General features: G+C 37.9%; 1 protein-coding gene across 1 annotated transcript in view; it reads left to right on the top strand.

The window, feature by feature from the left end:
* Nucleotides 1-1,015: 1,015 nt before the first annotated feature.
* The window catches only part of PDE4D (phosphodiesterase 4D), a 1,416,439-nt gene continuing 1,405,175 nt past the window's right edge, over nucleotides 1,016-12,279 (top strand). Inside the window, exon 1 of the mRNA XM_023545478.2 lies at nucleotides 1,016-1,226. The gene's annotated coding sequence lies outside the window, so the exon portion shown is untranslated. The remainder of the gene's footprint in view (nucleotides 1,227-12,279) is intronic.

Genomic DNA, 12,279 nt, shown 5'->3' with positions numbered 1-12,279 from the left:
AATCATTATGTACACTATTTTGTAGGTAATAAATATTTCCTAGTAAGATTTAAAAAAAAAAAAATCATAGAAGCCTCGGATGACATAGTTTTTACAAACAGCGTTTTTAATTGTTCCTAAATCATTCATTAAATGCACCATGGCTTTCTTAAGCATTCATTTTTTGATTATGTTTCTTACTATGCTTTTTCTGTATTAAAAAAATTTTTTTTTGTTATATGAAAGGACTAGAATAAACATCTTTGGACGTGAATATTTTTTCTTTATTCCTTTTGAATATTTTCAAAGCATCATGTACCATATAATAAACTGTTTCTCAAACGTTGGTACTAACATTTGCTATTTTTAACAATGTATAAAAAACCAAACAGGTTGCCCTTGGGTCAATTCCAACTCATAGTGACCCTATAGGACAGAGTAGAACTGCCCCATAGAGTTTCCAAAGAGGACATGGTGGATTTGAACTGCTGACCTTTCGGTTAGTAGCCATAGCACTTAACCACTACACTACCATGGTGTCCTAACAATGTATGAGCATTCCAAATTCACTGCAACAAATATTTTAATTTTTAAATATTGATTTATTTTTGTTTAATTTTTCAGAGTATTTTTTGATACATATGTTTGTTTATTATTTTTATTCTTTGTGCTTTGTCTACTCATGTTCTGTTGTTTATTTTTCTTATTAAATTGCGTGGATGCTGCATTCCGTCAAGTATGCTCTTTCCTGCAAGCATATTCACACAACACTGCTGCAGCTGAAGCCCAGGGAGAGTGTGTGAAGCAACGTGCTGCTGCTATGAGCAGCGGCAGCTGGAGCAGGCTGTTTTGTGGACCCTTCTGTAAGGCAACAATGAGGAGAGAGCTGAGTTACTAAACGGTCCCCTCTTTCCGTTAGTTCAGCATTGCAACAGCGAGGCCTGCCACACGAAGAGTGTGTGACAGTCTTCATTCTTCCCCTTGTCTCAACTATTATTAGATGAGTCCAGAAACTGCTGGCAAGTTGGGGCTGTGGGCACAGTCGGTTTGTGCTGCTTTCTGAGATCTGAAGTGTTGCAACTACTGAATATGGTTTCCTCTTCACTTGAGCAAATTGCCAACAGCTTGTGTGTGACTCCTTAAGAATAATGAGAATCAATCTCATTTTAGGAGAAGGGACAGATTGTGTCTGTACTTGGCAACCCACATCCCTCCGCAGCTGGGATTTCTTGAGACACTCCACAGAGGTAAGGGGCCTATACTGACAGAGAAACGTCCATTTTGTCTGAGGAGCTGCTGAATTCTGTCAGCATCTGCTGGCAGCAAGGCTCTCTTTAACATGGCTTCACTCTCCCAAACCACTGGGCGTGACAAAAGTTAATGTAAGATCTCTGCAGTCTATTTCAGTCCCTTGTCATTTTATCAGGGAACTAAATGCTAAATGGCTCAGACACATCACAAGCTAAGGACTTCATTTAAGACAAGACAGAAGCTAAAAACGACATCAAAGCCTGCAGATTGTATTTTTTAATACTTTTTTTTTTCTTTTTGTCTTACATGGAACATTCAGAAATAGTTCAAGTATTGTTAGTGCCCAAAATTGTCCTATAGCAATGAAAACAAGAGCTCTTTCGCCTCCAGAGAAAAGGTTTTATGAGGGATTGTTAATAACAAGTGACAATGATTTGAGAATAGAACAGTCTTCCTCTAACACTGTTTTTATCTTGCTGTTTTTCTTCTCAAGACTCTATAATGCCTCCTTATCACTTGTAGGATTAAATCCAAATTCTCCTTGGACCTCTTTTCTGAGTGAATCTTAAAGGCTCTTCAATCTCGTTAAACATTTTTTAAATCACCTTTCTTGTTTTCACCTCAGTACGTTTGCAAATGTATTTTCCTCCAGAAGAAAGCCCCTCTTCTCTCCCTGCCAGTGTGTGTTTTTCTTCTTATGCAGACAGCTGCCTCTTCATCATCCTCCTTCACTTTCTGTCTCCTCTACTATGTGTCAGCTCACGTATTCAAAATACGCCGTTTTCTAAATCCTCTTGGTCGTGCATGTGTGCACTATTATCTCCTTGAGGGGAAAACCAGTTCTATTTCCTTTGTGCCTTCCAGTGTGTTGACTAGAAAGTTTTTCACACAGCAGCATTCAATAAACATAGCTGTATTCTGAAACATTCATGAGATTTAAATTGTGAGCACATTTCTAGGTACCCCTGGTGGTATAGTGGTTAAGTACTGTGGCTGCTAACCAAAAGGTTAGTAGTTCGAATCCTCCAGGCACTCCTTGGAAACTCTATACTGTCCTGTAGAGTCACTATGAGTCAGAATTGACTTGATACAATTTTTTTTAGGGGGAGGGCATATTTGTGCCTAGAACTGTTGATTTCATATCTTAAATAGAACTACAAATTAAGCATTTATGTAATGATGTAGATTCTGATTTTTTTCTAGCCCTTAATCTTTAATAAGTATTTTATTATTATTTCTTAAACTTTTCCTTTTAAGATGCTTTCAAATCTGTGATGAGGCTATGTTCAAAGTATTTAAACTAGCAAAGAAATGGGCAGGTTGATGGTAATGTTTGAAATCTCATCCTTGGGGTGTGACGATTATGTGATTTTGGAGTTGTACATGTACACTGAGTTCTGTCGACAGTTTGGTATACTACATTGGGCTACTAGGATGATAGCACAGTCTGGAGGTGTTAGCTTTCTGGAGACTTCTGTGCAAGTTTAAAAACCAGTTGCCATCAAGTTGACTCCTGTTCATGTGTGTCAGAGTAGAACTGTACTCCATAGGGTTTTCAGTGACTGATTTTTGGAAGCAGATCGGCAGGCCTTTCTTCCAAGGTGTCTTGGGGTGGACTTGAACCTCTTAACCTTTCAGTTAGCAGCTGAGCACATTAAGCATTTGCACCACCCAGCAATGTCTTGTAAATTAGTCTTGGTAAGAGTGCCTAGAAGGATTGTCCCGATTTTTATCCACTAAAATGAAATTCTGAGACTCCAGATGCAATACTGAAATTGTGGGTACCTTTCTTTGACAGCGAATGTATTCGGAAAAATGACAAGCTTGGGGAATATCAGCATTAGAATTTAGAATGATACCATCAAGTTGGAGAGGTGTGAGAAAAATGTGCAACAGCAATGTTTTGAGGAACCATATGCTAAGGTTAAGTTCGAAAATAAATTTTGTAGGGTTCTTGTTTGACACAGGAATAAATCATGGCCAAAAACAAGCCTACTCTTTGGTGTTTGATGATAATTATAATGATGACTAAGAACATATTTAATTGTGAATGTGCATTATTTTATTTGTACTACGACAACCACTTGGGTATTATGCCCATTTATTGATGAGGAAATTAAGGCTGAGAGAGCAGTGAGTTGCTCCCGGTCACACGGCTAATAAGCAGCAAAGCCAAGATTTGAGTTCACTTCTGGTTGGCTCCAAAGACCAATATCTTGAGCTAATGGAGAGTTTGTCAGTTAAAAGACAATTATTTGTGAACAGGTAACATGACATATAAAAGGATTCCTTGTGAATTCTGAGTTGCTGTCAGATAGGAGTTACTGTTAGTAAACTTGAGATATATATGCTCTTTCTAATTTCACATATTTCTTCAGATTGAAGAGTTTCTGATGTTCACTTCATCCTGCGATATGAAGGGATGGTAACTAAACTTGTAGAAGGGGGAATGTGATACATCATTCTGAACTGGGGGTGTCAAAGTATAAATTAAGGTAGCAGTCCTCTTTTAGGAAGTGTTGAAACAATGCTGCAACTTTTCAGTAGGTTTTCTATTAACAGGACCTATTAAACCCATTGCCATTGAGTTGACTCTGACTCATGGTGAGCCCCCGAGTGTTATAGAGTAGAACTGCTCCATAGGGTTTTCTTGGATATAATCTTTATGGAAGTAGATTACCAGGTATGTCTTTTGCAGAGCTGCTGAGTGGGTTCAAACCACCAACCTTTAGGTAGTTAAGTGCAAACCATTTGTGCCACTAGGAACCTTTAGAGGGTCAGTGCCTGCTAATAAACACTCTCATTGTACATTAATAGCTGTACTAATTAAGTAATAACTCATTGTACCACCCAAGGACTCCATGTAAATTAGTCTAGGTACTGTAAGTACTTAATGCGTATTTCTTGAGGCATAGAAATGTTAAATGACTTTTCCAAAACCACACACCTCATTACTGGTTGACACAGATTGTTTCTAAGCATCGTGATAACATAGTCTGTATTATTAACCACTGCCTCCTGCTTTTTACACTTCAAACATCTCACAGTTTTTTATACATGATTTTGCACACGGTTTACACCTAATTGATTTTGAAGCTGAAATCAAGTTATGACTATAAAATTATATTGAGGAACACTATAGAAACCCTGTGTATTGTTATTAATTCCTAATATTTTTGCTTTAGTGGAAAGAGCATTGGATTGGGCATTAGGAGAGATGAGTTCTGGTTGCTAATATGCTCTGGAAACAATTTCCTTCATCTGTAAAGTGGAATGATTAATGTTTCACCTACTTGAAGGCAGGAGCTGGACAAGATGACATCTTTAACTGCATATTGCTCCCATTCTTCCTTTAGTCATCCACAGAGTAATACGTTTTCAGTTCTGTCCTTTGAGAGGCTAGGGACACTCTGTACATGTGAATGAGAATGATCTGGGCATCTTAATGGTATCAAGAAGGTGTGATGGGAAGAAATCTTCTCTTCCTTCTCAGTAAAGTGTAGAACCCAGGACTCTGCAGAAATCATTGCCCAAGAACAAAGGAATCTCACCAAGTCTCCCACATAGCAATGTCCATCCTTTGAGAAACCTAAGTGCCTTCCCTTTGGCAACGGTACATTTGTTTGCTTATCATTTCCCTGGCTAAGGAAATAATTTTAGAAAGGTGTAGAAAAAAGATGTATATCTAGCATACACTCTTTCAAGACTGAAGGTTGATTGATGATTCTTTTCAGAACCGAGAAAGTTTCGTATGTATGATATGTTGATGACTTTGTTGAATTAGCAGCTTATCACATCAATGTAGTTCTGTGGGTAATTTATCAACAGGTCAGATTCCTTTTCACTCTGTCCCATTATTATAGGTTAATCTGGGCCATGCAATTTCTGAAATATTGACTAACTTATTTTGAATTATTATACTGGCAGCCATCAAGACATTTGGCTCCTTCTGATATAACACCCTTGACTTCAGTAATAATTCCAGGCGTGTTAGGTGTGTGGTCTTGTGTGAGCACCTGTAGAGGCTATAAAAATATGCATACTATTAATTAAGATGGCTGTGCTTTGTCTTCTCACAATCAATTCTTTTGCTAGGCTGGCAATAATGGTACTTTCAATAAAAACACCACCTGGGATTTTTCTTCCTTTCTCATAGGATAGCTCTTTACTGTAAAACTGAGATGGCCTCTCCACTTTGAAACACCTTCAATTTATCCTAAAGGGGCACAACCTGATGTTCCAGAGCAGACTCAGTCCTTGTAATGAACACTCACTTTAGGCTTAAGGGAAGAAGGTCATTCTTCAGGAAAACGTTTCTCAGCTCATTGTTACTTTAAATGTCTGCAGGAGACCACAGAGGAAGAGAGACCAGAGGCAAAAAAGGCCAGCATCCCTGGGGGAGGACTTGTTCTTTCATATTTGGGGAACCCTGTGTCAAGAGAGAAAACTGCTAAAAATAAAATGCATTTACTCAGAACCTCTGGGGCAAGGTGCAAAGAGCTTGTGCTGTAGGATCCCAGATTAAAAATTAAAAACTTAAAATCTGTACAGCAACTGCCATCAGCAGAACCGTGGTTAACTTTGTGCCATTTGGTGAGTTTCCATTAATTGGCTTTGGGTACTAACGTCTTTGGTCATTTAGTTGCTGCCCGTAACTCACAGTGACCCATTTGTTGGTGAGTTTCTTCACAGTCCAGTGATGGTGACATTTCTAAAGCAATGGCTTAGGCCACTAATGTGTGCAGTCACCAAAATGGGATCTGGTCTGTTCAGTATTCTAGTCAAGTCCCAAGGGGTAGAAATCAAAACCCCACTGTAGTTCACATGTATTCTTATAGCTCTTCCCATGACAAGCAGCATGAGTTGGAAAATAGTGTTTGTAAGTGGTATAGACACTATTTTTAATTTTTTGATAGAGAGGGATCTATAAGGAAGGGAAAGAGCAAGCTAGAAGGTCTGGGTGTATTACTTTTCTTCCAGGTTGTTCCTGCTGTCTTGAATATTGATCTAATTTTCAACTTCTTTCATAGGAATAAAATCTTAAAACTAAAAGGTTGAATGCTCTAGCATCCTTTATTTCTATATGTTTCATTATATGTCCATACCCCTGCCGTTACCACCACCATACTTTCAAAGGCTTTGCAACTCTCTCTAAGGCCTAGGACAGTAGTTTACCATGCATTTTAAAGACTCTCTTCTTTTAGCAGAGCTGCAGATATTTTGAAACATCTTTAGGGAGAATTTAACTAATGAGCCGGAGTGAGTCTATAGCTAATGTCTGACAAAATGATCTGAAAAGGTGAGCCGAGAATTCTGAGTACTGATTATGTAAAGAGAGTGGGACTATTAAAAGAGAAAATTTAAATGGTCAGCTTACAAGTGAAAAAAGTATATTTTTTTTTGTGAAAAAAAAAGAGTATGCTGATCTCATATTTTCCATCCGTACGTAGATTTTTAACTTCGATACCCATTGAATCCTCAATATTTCAAGATATTGAGGCACCTAAGAACATAACAACAATTTCAAAATAATTGAAGTTACCAGATTTATTTACTAGATTGAGAAGGCCTAGGTCCACAAGGGGCAGTTCTGCACAAATGTTTGCTTCTTTGAGCTAAGACAGACCCAGACTATTGACTGCTTGGTGACACTTCCAAACATAGTCTACAGATGCCTATCCTCACCAGTCAAGGACTGGGATCGCAAAACAGGCACATCAGCAGAGTATGCTTTTATGTGCAATGAGCTTACAAGCTAAAAAGTAGTATTTCTTCAGCATTACTGTTATGTAATATTGTTTGCATGGTATTAGAAAACACAAGTAATAATCAATAAGCAAAAAATATCCATGCTGCAAAGAACTTTCTATGAAGTTGACTCCACTTTTCAATAGAATACATATGTCAGATGGTAGTCTCAGTGCCAAGAGAAAAGGTAGGTTTTCAGGTAATAGAGGGTATATGTAAAAGCACTGTGAGAAACCTTGAAATTTTGGCAGAAGAGGATTTTTTTTTTTTAATTGTGGTAAATATGTTTTTGTTAAGTGCTGTCGAGCCAGTTCCAATTCATAGCAACCCTATGTACAGCAGAACAAAACATTGCCCAGTCCTGTGCCAACCTCGCAATCGTTCCTGTACTTAAGCTCATCATTTCAGCCACTGTGTCAACCCATCTTGTCGAGGATCTTCTTTCTTTCATTGACCCTCTACTTTATCAAGCACGAAGTCCTCCAGGGATGGGTCCCTCCTGATAAAATGTCCCAAATGCCTGGGACGAAGTATCGCCATCCTCGCTTCTAAGGAACAGTCTGACTGTACTTCTTCAAAGGCAGATTTGTTCATTGTGGTAAATATATACATATATAACGAAACTTTTGCCGTTTCAACATTTTTTACATGTACATCAGTGACATTAATTACGTTCATGATGTTGTGCAACCATCACCACAATACATTTCCAAATCTTTTCATCATCCTTAACAGAAGCTCAGCGGTCAACGCTAAAATTCAAGGAAAGGTCACATTCATAGACTTTTTTTTTTTTTTTTAATTGTGCTTTAAGTGAAAGTTTACAAATCAAGTCAGTCTCTCATACAAAAATTTATATACACCTTGCTGTATACTCTTAGTAGTTCTCTCTCTAATGAGACAGCATACTCCTTCCCTCCACTCTCTATTTTCATGTCCATTCCACCAGCTTCTGATCCCCTCTGCCCTCTCATTTCCCCTCCAGACAGGAGCTGCCCACATAGTCTCATGTGTCTACGTGAGCCAAGAAGCTCACTCTTCACCAGTATCATTTTCTACCCCATAGTCCAGTCCAACCCTGTCTGAAGAGTTGGCTTTGGGAATGGTTCCTGTCTTGGGCTAACAGAAGGTCTGGGGATGATGACTTCTGGGGTCCTTCTAGTCTCAGTCAGACCATTAAGTCTGGTCATTTTATGAGAATTTGAGGTCTGCATCCCACTGCTCTCTCCTGCTCCCTCAGGGGACCTCTGTTGTGTTCCCTGTCAGGGCAGTCATCAGTTGTAACCAGGCTCCCTCTAGTTCTTCTGGTCTTTGGCCAATGTAGTCTCTGGTTTATGTGGCCCTTTCTGTAACCTGGGCTCATAATTACCTTGTGTCTTTGTTCTCCTTTGCTCCAGGAGGGTTGAAAACAATTGGTGCATCTTAGATGGCCACTTGCTAGTGTTTAAGACCCCAGTCACCACTCTCCAAAGTGGAATGCAGAATGTCTTCTTAATAGATTTTATTATGCCAATTGACTTAGACGTCCCCTGAAACCATGGTTCCAAACCCCTGCTCCTGCTATGCTGGCCTTCAAAGGGTTCAGTTTATTCAGGAAACTTCTTCGCTTTTGCTTTAGTCCAGTTGTGCTGACCTTTCCTGTATTGTGTGTTGTCTTTCCCTTCACCTAAAATAGGTCTTATCTACTATCTAATTAGTGAAAACCCTTCTCCCTTCATCCCTCTCCACTCTCATAACCATCAAAGAATATTTTCTTCTCTATTTAAACTATTTCTTGAGTTCTTACAATAGTGCCTTATAGAATATTTGTCCCTCTGCAGCTGACTAATTTCACTCAGCATAATGCCTTCCAGATTCCTCCATGTTATGAAATGTTTCATGGATTCATCATTGTTCTTTATCGATGTGTAGTATTCCATTGTGTGAATATACCATAACTTATTTATCCGTTCATCCATTGATGGGCACCTTGGTTGCTCCCATCTTTTTCTATTGTAAACAGTGCTGCAATGAACATGGGTGTGCATATATGTGTTCGCGTAAAGGCTCTTATTTCTCTAGGATATATTCTGAGGAGTGGGATTGCCAGATCTTATGGTAGTTCTATTTCTAGCTTTTTAAGGAAGCCCCAAATCGATTTCCAAAGTGGTTGTACCATTTTACATCCCCACTGGCGGTGTATAAGTGTTCCTGTCTCTCTACAACCTCTCCATCATTTATTATTTTGTGTTTTTTGAATTAATGCCAGCCTTGTTGGAGTGAGATGGAATCTCATTGTAGTTTTGATTTGCATTTCTCTAATGGCTAATGATCGTGAGCATTTCCTCATGTATCTGTTAGCTACCAGAATGTCTTCTTTAGTGACATGCCTGTTCATATCCTTTGCTATTTTTTAATTGGGTTAGTTGTGTTTTTATACTTGAGTTTTTGCAGTATCATGTACATTTTAGAGATCAGGCATTGATCAGAAATGTCATAGCTAAAAACTTTTTCCCAGTCTGTAGGTAGTCTTTTACTCTTTTGGTGAAGTCTTTGGATGAGCATAGGTGTTTGATTTTTAGTAGCTCTTTAGATATCTAGTTTCTCTTCTGCATTGTTAATAATGTTTTGTATACAGTTTATGCCATGCGTTAGGGCTCCTAGTGTTTTCCCTATTTTTCCTTCTATGATCTTTATTGTTTTAGATTTTATATTTAGGTCTTTGATCCATTTACAGTTATTTTTTGTGCATGGTGTGAGGTATGGGTCTTATTTTTTTTGCATATGGATATCCATTTATGCCATCAGCATTTGTTAAAGAGACTGTCTTTTCCCCATTTAACAGACTTTGGGCCTTTGTCAAATATCAACTGCTCATATGTGTGTGGATTTATGTCTGGATTCTCAATTCTGTTCCATTGATCTATGTATCTGTTGTTGTACCAGTACCAGGCTGTTTTGACTACTGTGGCAGTATAATAGGTTCTAAAATCAGGTAGAATGAGGCCTCCCACTTTGTTCTTCTTTTCAGTAATGCTTTAATTATCCGGGGCCTCTTGCCCTTCCGTATGAAGTTGGTGATTTGTTTCTCCATCTCATTAAAAAATGTTGGAATTTGGGTCAGAATTGCATTGTATCTATAGATCGCCATCGGTAGTATAGACGTTTTTACAATGTTGAGTCTTCCTGTCCATGGGCAAGGTATGTTTTTCCACTTATGTAGGTCTCTTTTGGTTTCCTGCAGTAGTGTCTTGTAGTTTTCTTTTACGTCCCTGGTAAGATTTATTCCTAAGTATTTTATCTTCTTGGGGGCTACCGTAAATGGCATTGATTTGGTGATTTCCTCTTTGAAGTTCTTCTTGTTAATGTAGGGGAATCCACCTGATTTTTGTATGTTTATCTTGTAACCTGATACTCTCCTGAACTATTAGTTTCAGTAGTTTTCTGGAGGATTCCTTAGGGTTTTCTGTGTATAAGATCATGTTATCTGCAAATAGACATACTTTTACTTCTTCCCAGATGCCCGTTATTTCTTTATCTAGCCTAATTGCTCTGGCTAGGATCTACAACACAGAGTTGAATAAGAGTGGTAATGAAGGGCATCCTTGTCTGGTTCCTGATCTCAAGGGAAATGCTTTCACACTCTCTCCATTTAGGATGATGTTGGCTGTTTGCTTTATATAAATGCCCTTTATTATGTTGAGGAATTTTCCTTCTATTCCTGTTTTGCTAAGAGTTTTTATCATGAATCAGTGTTGAACTTTGTCAAATGCCTTTTCTGCATCAATTGATAAAATCATGTGATTCTTGTCTTTTGTTTTATTTATCTGATGGATTACATTAATTGTTTTTCTAATGTTGAACCATCCCTGTATACCTGGTATAAATCCCACTTGTCATGGTGAATTATCTTTTTGATATGTTGTTGAATTCTATTGGCTCGAATTTTGAGGACTTTTGCATCTAAGTTCATGAGGGATATAGGTCTGTAATTTTCTTTTCTTGTGGTGTCTTTACCTGGTTTTGGTATCAGGGATATGCTGGATTCATGGAATGAGTTTGGTAGTACTCCATTCTTTTCTATGCTCTGAAATACCGTTAGTAGTAGTGCTGTTAACTCTTCTCAGAAAGTTTGGTAAAACTGCAGTGAAGCCATCCAGCCAGGGCTTTTTTTTTGTTTGTTTGAAGTTTTTTGATTACCTTTTCAATTTTTTCTTTTGTTATGGGTTTATTTGGTTACTCCACCTCTGTGTTAGTTTAGGTAGGTAGTGTGTTTCTAGAAATTCATCACTTTCTTCTAGGTTTTCAAATTCGTTAGAGTACAATTTTTTGAAGTAATCTGATATGATTCTTTTAATTTCAGTTGGTGATATGATTCTTTTAATTTCAGTTGGGTAATATCGCCCATCTCATTTCTTATTTGGGTTATTTGCTTCCTCTTCTGTTTTTCTTTTGTCAGTTTGGCCAATGGTTTATCAATTTTGTCAGTTTTTTGAAGAACCACCTTTTGTCTTGTTAACTCAATTGTTTTTCTGTTTTCTATTTCATTTAATTCTGCTCTAATATTTATTATTTGCTTTCTTCTGATGCCTGAGGGTTTATTTTGTTGCTCTCTTTCTATTTGTTCAAGTTGTAGGGATAATTCTTTCATTTTGGCCCTTTCTTCTTTTTGTATGTGTGCATTGATATAAATTGACCTCTGAATAGTGCTTTCACTATGTCCCAAAGGTTCTGGTAGGAAGTGTTCTCATTTTCATTGGATTCTATGAATTTCTTTATTCCATCCTTAATGTCTTCTGTATCCCAGTCTTTTTTGAGCAGGGTATTGTTCAGTTTCCAAGTATTTGATTTCTTTTCCCTGCTTTTTCTGTTCAATTTCTACCTTTAAGGCCTATGGTCAGAGAAGATGCTTTGCAATATTTCAACGTTTTGGTTTCTGCTAAGGCTTGCTTTGTGGTCTATTTTAGAGGATGTTCCAAGCCCACTAGAAAAGAAAGTATTCTGGGCTGCTGTTGGGTGGAGTGTTCTGTATATGTCTATGAGGTCATGTTGGTTGATTGTGGCATTTAGATCTTCTGTGTCTTTATTGAGTTTCTTTCTGGATGCTCTGTCCTTCACCAAAAGTGGTATGTTGAAGTATCCTACTATTATTGTGGAGCTGTCTATCCTACTTTACAATGCAGTTGGAGTTTGTTTTATGTATCTTGCAGTCCTGTCATTGGGTGTATAAATATTAACATGGTTAAGTCCTCCTGGTGTATTGTCCCTTTATATAGTGTTCTTCCTTATCCTTTGTGGTGGATTTAACTTTAAAGTCTATTT

Source organism: Loxodonta africana, chromosome 2 (genome assembly GCF_030014295.1).
Source record: "Loxodonta africana isolate mLoxAfr1 chromosome 2, mLoxAfr1.hap2, whole genome shotgun sequence".
Classification (NCBI taxonomy): domain Eukaryota; kingdom Metazoa; phylum Chordata; class Mammalia; order Proboscidea; family Elephantidae; genus Loxodonta; species Loxodonta africana.
The sequence above is the reverse complement of the archived record's forward strand: the minus strand, read 5'-3'. Positions and strand labels throughout refer to the sequence as shown.